The sequence below is a fragment of the Dermacentor albipictus genome, chromosome 1 (assembly GCF_038994185.2).
Source record: "Dermacentor albipictus isolate Rhodes 1998 colony chromosome 1, USDA_Dalb.pri_finalv2, whole genome shotgun sequence".
Lineage (NCBI taxonomy): Eukaryota > Metazoa > Arthropoda > Arachnida > Ixodida > Ixodidae > Dermacentor > Dermacentor albipictus.
The window spans coordinates 332,144,606-332,151,810 of record NC_091821.1 but is presented as its reverse complement, the minus strand read 5'-3'; the positions used below and the strand labels follow the sequence as shown (position 1 = coordinate 332,151,810).

Below are 7,205 nucleotides of genomic sequence, written 5' to 3'. Positions count from 1 at the left end.
GAACGTGAACGTTTGCTGGCACCCATTAGGTAAGTTTTTGAAGCCTAAATTGCTAACGAGTGAAGGGCGCCGGGTAGAGGCCCATCAGGTGGTGGCCTTTTTATGGCTGCCACCAGTTTTTACGGGGATGGGGTTTCGGCGACCTCCAACAGCGTCTAGCTGTTTTGAGTTTGAACCAGATTGTCTGTTGGAGAGGGTTGGGCCGGGAAGACGAGATGATGCAAAAACAAATAACAGCAGTTTAACACATCGTCACGGATGAGTGGGGTGCTCCAAGCGAAAAAGTACAAAAACATTCGGCGTGAGTGCTCCTTCACTCAAGGGTCTGTGGTGGTCTGTGGTGTCTCGCTGGCCTTCCCATCCGCTACACCATCCGGGCAACCTTATTCTCTCTTGCTCCCGGGTTGAGGGTTGAGGGCCTTGTAAGCATGGTTTGAGTACGGGCTAGTTGGTATACCATGGTATAAATCGTCACTTACAGCGCATACATAGACGGAGTACAAAAAGGACGACGTAGACAAGCGCTTGTCTACGTCGTCCTTTTTGTCGTCCGTCTATGTATGGGCTGTAAGTGACGATTTATACCTTGTAAGCACACTGGTGAGCCCACACAGAGGAATTTGGAGAGAAACCACTCACTGGTGTAGAAATAGGGAGCGCAGGTCACGTCGGGTCAACACACTGGTCAACCCGCACGGAGGAATTCTGAGAGAGAAACCACTCCCTGGCGTAGAGGGCTTGAACGTACGACAAAGGAGAGTAGGATTTTCACTGGTGCATACCCGCGTTGCACACACCCGACGGACAAGACTAATATAGGCAAATTTATGTACAGTACATATTTAATAGCCGTTTGACGTTTTGGTCGTGGAATAAAGTAGCCTCTCGCGGGAGGGACATTGATCAATAAAGATTTACGTTCTAGAAACGTCAGAACACCCGTAGTCGCTCAGTAGCGAGGCACCCTGAGCAAGACGTAACTACTTAATTAGAACGTAGATAGTACGTCCTAAGTATCACGCAGGTAGTTCTGGAATAAGACTAACAGGTAGCTCTGGAATAAGCATAACAGTGCTAACATACGTATGCCGCACACACGTCAATGCAGAAAGACGATGAATGAATGAATGTCGAAGTTTTTACTTGCCAAAACCACGACTTGATTATGAGGCACGCCGTAGTAGGGGACTCCGGATTGATTTTGACCACCAGGGGATCTTTAACGTGCACCCAATGCACGGAACAGGGCAGTTTTGCATCTCACCCTCATTGAAATGCGGCCGTCGCGGCCGAGATTTGATCCCGCGACCTCGTGCTTAGCAGCGTAACACCATAGCTGTTAAGCCACCGCCGCGTGTAGAAGGGTGCTGACATGCTATCTGTGCGGCACTGTTGGAAATGTGCACTTACTAACTGCTTTCGGAACGCGTAAACACCACTAGAAGAATTTAAATTTCTCCCAGCACTGATTATTGAGGTATCTCAAGTAGAAAGGTCTTGGCGACCGGTTGTAGACTCGGTGCGCATATTCAAATGTTCGCGAAAGTATGTTCTCTCTCTCCGCTCTACCTACATGCCGTCTCTCCCAGTGCAGGTTACCAAACCGGACGTGCTTCTAGTTAACCTCTCTGCCTTTCCTCTTTTCTGTTTATCTCTCTCTCTCCCAGCAATGACGTGTACACCGCGCGCGAATCACGTAATGGATGAGGCGCCGAGATGCGTCCCACCTTGGGATACTTTTCTGTCAGATGTTGCACGAGAGACAAGCGATAGCGAAACAGCGATGAACGGTAATTTTAAAGTTGCTGCCTGCGTGAGTTAGAAATGCTGAAGGAATGATGTGGGGCTTCCGCACCGCAGGAAGGCGCGCGGAAAGGTCGACGCCATGAAAGACGACGAAGCGCGTAGGCTGCACGTTCTTATGCTGCTGCTTGTGCCATTAATTGAGGCTTCATCATCATCATCATTCTTGGCCAATACCCCAAAGTGAGTATGCGCCAGTGCTTGGAAGACAAGTCGTTCTTCTGGACTGCCATTAAGAACATCCGGCTGTCCATCGTTAGGCCTCTGCCCCGAGTTGAGTTTTGGCGTCAGGGACGAAGCTCTTGTGCACCCTGGTCCGGACCTCATACGGGTTTGCTGACAAGTAGCCGGCGTTTACTTTTCTTTTCTCAACTTGACTGTTGTTTCTTCTTATCCATTTGTTTGAAAGTGGTAGTTACTGATAAGGTGACGTATGTATCATCTCTGGGCCAAAGGGCTACCCTCTGGTCTGCTTACATTCCCCCGCAGGATCTACAATTGGAATTGTTTCTTCGCAGTGAAACCAGTAGCGTTCCTGTGGCTTTTGCATTTACTAATGGGGGAGTTCTTCGTATGAACAACCCCGAGACTATTCAATCAGAACTTCGGGCAATCTCGTCGCACTTCCAGAAAATAACCGAGGTCCGACAGCTTGGATGTGGTGTGATCCTCTGTTGTTCACCAAACCAGGCCTGTGTACAGGGTCTGCTGAAATGCGCTAACTTTGCCACGCAGCAGGTGAGCTCCTTTATCCCTCATCACCTAGCTCGCTGCAAAGGCCTAGTCCGCGGTATGGACATAAGCTTAAGTCCATCAGAAATTCTAGAGATGTTTTCTGCAGCATGTGTATTTTCCGTGTACCGCTGTGCCAGGCTTGTAGACAATAAGAAGGCCCCTAGAGAAACAATCATAGCAACATTTGCAGGGACGGTTCGACCATCAGAAATGGCCATTAATCTAGAGAGCTGAACCCTTAGCTCCACAACCACTACAATGCCTCAAGTGCTTGCGGTTCGTACACAGTGCTAACGGCTGTCGATGAAGTCCTTGATGCCGTTGGTGCGGGGAAGGCCATGTTGCCAACGATTGCATGTCTCAGGCTCAGTCATAGTGTTTGTGCAATGAAAATCATGGTGCCGACTGCTCCAACTGCCTTGCAAGATCGAAAGTTATCTAGGTAACCGAAATAATTGAGAGGAGGTGGTCCTCACGTTGAGATGCTCTTGCAGAAGTTCAGAGAAGGACCCAGGGTTATGGTGGTGTAACAGCCCGTCAGTCACTAGGCATGTTTTCGTCAATTTCCCAGACTATTGCGACAGTGATACAAAAAGCGATGGAAAAAGCATTAGAAAAGATTCTGCGAAACCTATTTTTTGGCTACATGCAATTGTCGACTATGTCTCAGACAATATCAAACAGCGTACAAAATTCGGCCGCCTTATTTACGAAGTAACCTTAGTGTCACACAGGTCTTCCCTCTAACAGTGTGGATTTAGCACGACCTTCGACTTTACACCAGGTTGATCATGAATGCCATTCTGATTCAGACTCTCTAGGAACTGCCTAATTCTCCTAACTCTAAAACAGAAAAGTGTGTGAAAGAATCACTTACGAGGACTGACTTTCTGAAAGACGGTATTCTAGACCAAGCATTGGCGGCTGCTTGTCTACCGTCAACACAGGTGCTTAAGGATACTCCAGTGGAACTGCCAAGCAATACTTTCTGCAGCTACAGATTTATTATATTTAATATTCTAACAATCTCCGGACGTTATACTATTACAAGAAACTCATTTGTTCGCTTATCAAGACTTTCATCTAAACAACTACAAGTGTTTTCGATTGGATAGACCTCCCCGAGGTGGTGAATTAGCTTTTTTTTTTCATTTCGTGTAAATTCTGCATAAAGCAAAAATTTCACATCATACTTTATCATTCTAATGTGAAATCTTGATATTAGAAAACTATTCCGGGTTGCACCCCGCTCTATATAATTACCTTCTACATTCCCGCTGGGGTACAAGGCATACGCTCACTTGACGTCGCAGTGGCCTATTGCAAATAGAACATATTGGTTGCGGGTCACTTCAAATCTCACCATGTGCCATGGGTCTTCCGCACTGACTCATCTGGAAAACGTTTATGGGATTGGACTAATGTTAACCACTTTACATGTCTAAATGCAAAAGTTGCCACTTTCGTGCATTAAGAGTCTCGATCTGTCCTACATTTGACATTTGCTACGTACCTCAGGCGTTTCCATCTCTTCTTGGGTTGCGGTCGATGTCACTACTAGTATAGGGACCACCGCCTGATTTTCATTGATATCAACAACCCTCTCATTCCTTTAAACAAACATGCGTAAACTTTTCTGCGGACTATCCAAAATCTGAAAATAATTTACAGTCAACTTTGTATTCTATGACAGGTATGGAAAGATATATTAAAGCGATGAGTCTGTGCAATTGAAAGGTATCATTAAAAAAATCTGAGTTTGTAGTATCATCAACAAAAAAAAATATAGGGGGAGCAGTGATTGTCCATGGTGGAATAGTGATTGCGCACGAGATTATAGACGCTGAAAAGCTGCATGGAAGAAACTTATTTTTAATCAGTGCCCAACTAATTGGAGTAGTTATAAGTATGCTGCTGCTATGTTTAAAAGAACGGTTTCATCGGCGAAAGATAATTATGATGAAAAACGCTATATTTTTTAATAAAATAGTGGTAATAAAAGAAAGCACTGTTGAAATTTTCCCGCCCTCGCAACGCCGTTACAGTGCCCATAAATATTGAGTCAGTTGTTCTGTCAACCAAATAATTGTTGGAATCATTAGATATAATATTGCGGAAGGTTTCGAGCAGCGCTTTACAACTCAGCTGCAGGTAAACTTCGTAGGGGCTCTGTCAGGGGAAGATTTCTTAGAGGTAACAATGGAAGAGCTTCAGCACGTTGTTCGGCTGCTTCCTGGCACAGCTCCGGGTCCAGATGGCATTACATCAGGCATTTTGGAAATATTCTGTGACCTCACTTTGGAAATATTGTTTGACCTCTAGAGGTCAAACAACATTTCCAAAGTGCCTGATGTAATGCCATCTGGACCCGGAGCTGTTCCAGGAAGCAGCCGAACCACGTGCTGAAGCTCTTCCATTGTTAGGTCCCCGCAAGACATCTCCAATATTGTTAATTACTCCTTCAAGAATGCATAGATACCTCCTGACTGGAAACTCGCAAAAATAATCACCCTGCTTAAAAAAGCAAGCAGCGGGAATGAATATAAATAAGGCCTACTGAAAAGATTTTGCGCCAAAAAACAACACACACAATCAGCGCCGTGTTTGTCTCCTCCTCATTCTGGTCCCGTCGTTTAGCGCTGTTTGAATTTTATTGTTACACACAAGAAGAAAGACGACGGCACCACGGACGACACCACGGGCGCCCGTGGTGTCTTTCTTCTTGTGTGTGTTGTTTTTTGGTGCAAAATCTTTTCAGTATGCAAGATCACCAACTAGCCCACCAGTTAACTCTTCTATAATATATAAGGCCAATCGCACTATGTTGTGAAATTAATAGAAACGGTATTGCGCATTCTTGTCATAAAATTTTTAAAAGACAAAACATTACTGAGGCCATATCAGATTGGATTTAGACCCGGATGATCGATATGGTACGCACATATCGATTTTGAGGGACGCATTAAGCTTGCTCGACACAGGCGGCAGTATGCAGTTTTAGTGACGCTTGATTTAACGAAAGCATACCACAGTGTAAAGCATGTCATACTCCTTAACGCTTTAAATAGCATTTTTCCTCGGTACATTATAAACTGAATATATGAATTTTTTAGAGGGTAACTAGCAACTGTGGTTTATTAATTACCAAAAAACACATAGCAGCAAAAATGCTGCATTTTTGCTGCTGTTTGTTGTTTGGTAATAAACCTCAGTTGCTAGTTACCGCTCGTCCTGTCCACTCCTTCGTCTCGTCCCGTCTGAAGTCGCGGTTCCTTTCCTCTTTAAATCTTTTAACAGTAGGGCTGAGCCAAATAAATATATTGAGAGACAGAAAACACTTTTCCGCAGGAAAGATACGTAGGATGTCGAGACTATCAGTACAGGACCTCGCCAGTAGCGTTCTCCAGCGGGTCGCCAATGAAGACCGCAAAGAAGACCTCTTTATCAAAAGTACACGAGCTACGTTCCCTACGACCACCTGCCTAGCTACAGGTTGTTTAAGGGAGTTCCCGTAATATGCCATGAGTTCCAACGTCTTGTGGAAGGAAAAGAACTCGCGTACTCAGCATACAGAAGTCTGGAGTGTCAAAAGCGTCACATTAACTACACCATGCAACAGAACCAGATATGCATAGTGTGAAGGCGCGTAGTGACATCATGCTTTTGACAACAGCTGTACCTTGGGTCTTGGTACGAAGCGGTTGTGGTCATACACTCGGCGGTGGGTTTAGAGCTGAGGGATCTGGAGGTGGGTAGTGAATGTGGCGTGAGGAAGCAGTGTAATAAAATTTGAGGAGTAACTGGTCTAACGTGCAGAGACAAGTTAAAAGCAAAGCCCCTGAGATCCAGTATTGGGCGCTGCCCAATCTCGGAGGCCATGTTGAAAGTGAGTACGGGCGGGAGTAAGGATAGCGCTCGATTGTGCCTGGCCGGTGAGCTCGCCTTGTTGGAACGTAAGATACGGATGTGGGTTGGCGTGCGCCAAATATGAGTTGAGGTGTGGCAAAGTCGACAGTGATTCGTATTCGTATGGCTGAGAAATGTCAGAAGTCTGATACAGTGTTTCGCAGGCCATCTAATTCTTCCTTTTCTGAAATCACGCGCAGCCAGACATCCAGACGATCTCTACCGGATGAAAGCGATGCAACTGTGTTTCGCTATGAGTGCGGGCTCGTTATGGAAATGATTTCTGAACGTAGATAGCATAATCACGTTTGCATAATGACTTTTAAAATAAATTTTTGCATAATGCCGCGCAGACATTGGGTTCCCAACCTCGTCGTCAAACATAGGCATGCAGGCGACTGCAGAGCGCGCGTAGAAAGTTTGTGGGCCGCGCGAGCTCTGCTACAAGTCTCCTTAGGTTTGCTGTTGTGTTCTGACATACACATAGCGTCTTTGCCACATGACATGGCTCAGCGAACGCAGGCTTGTTTCCCAGCAAAGAGATAGGCAAAATATCTTGGCATGCGCTCGCGCTTGCACCACGAAGACGTCGTTGACTGCAGGCGCTTCATGTTTCTTTTATTGCAATAGCAACTATACTTACACTCCAGGCGCATTCTTGTCTTTGGCGTTTAGTTTTAGTTTAGCGCAAGCTATACAATTGCGTACGCTACAAAACAGTGGGTCGTCACTGGGCATGCGCAGAACGCTAAACGACCCAT

General features: G+C 45.7%; 1 protein-coding gene across 1 annotated transcript in view; it reads left to right on the top strand.

The window, feature by feature from the left end:
• Positions 1–1,992: 1,992 nt before the first annotated feature.
• The window catches only part of LOC135909910 ((3R)-3-hydroxyacyl-CoA dehydrogenase-like), a 31,403-nt gene continuing 26,190 nt past the window's right edge, over positions 1,993–7,205 (top strand). Inside the window, exons 1-2 of the mRNA XM_065441924.1 lie at positions 1,993–2,146; positions 2,434–2,541. The gene's annotated coding sequence lies outside the window, so the exon portion shown is untranslated. The remainder of the gene's footprint in view (positions 2,147–2,433; positions 2,542–7,205) is intronic.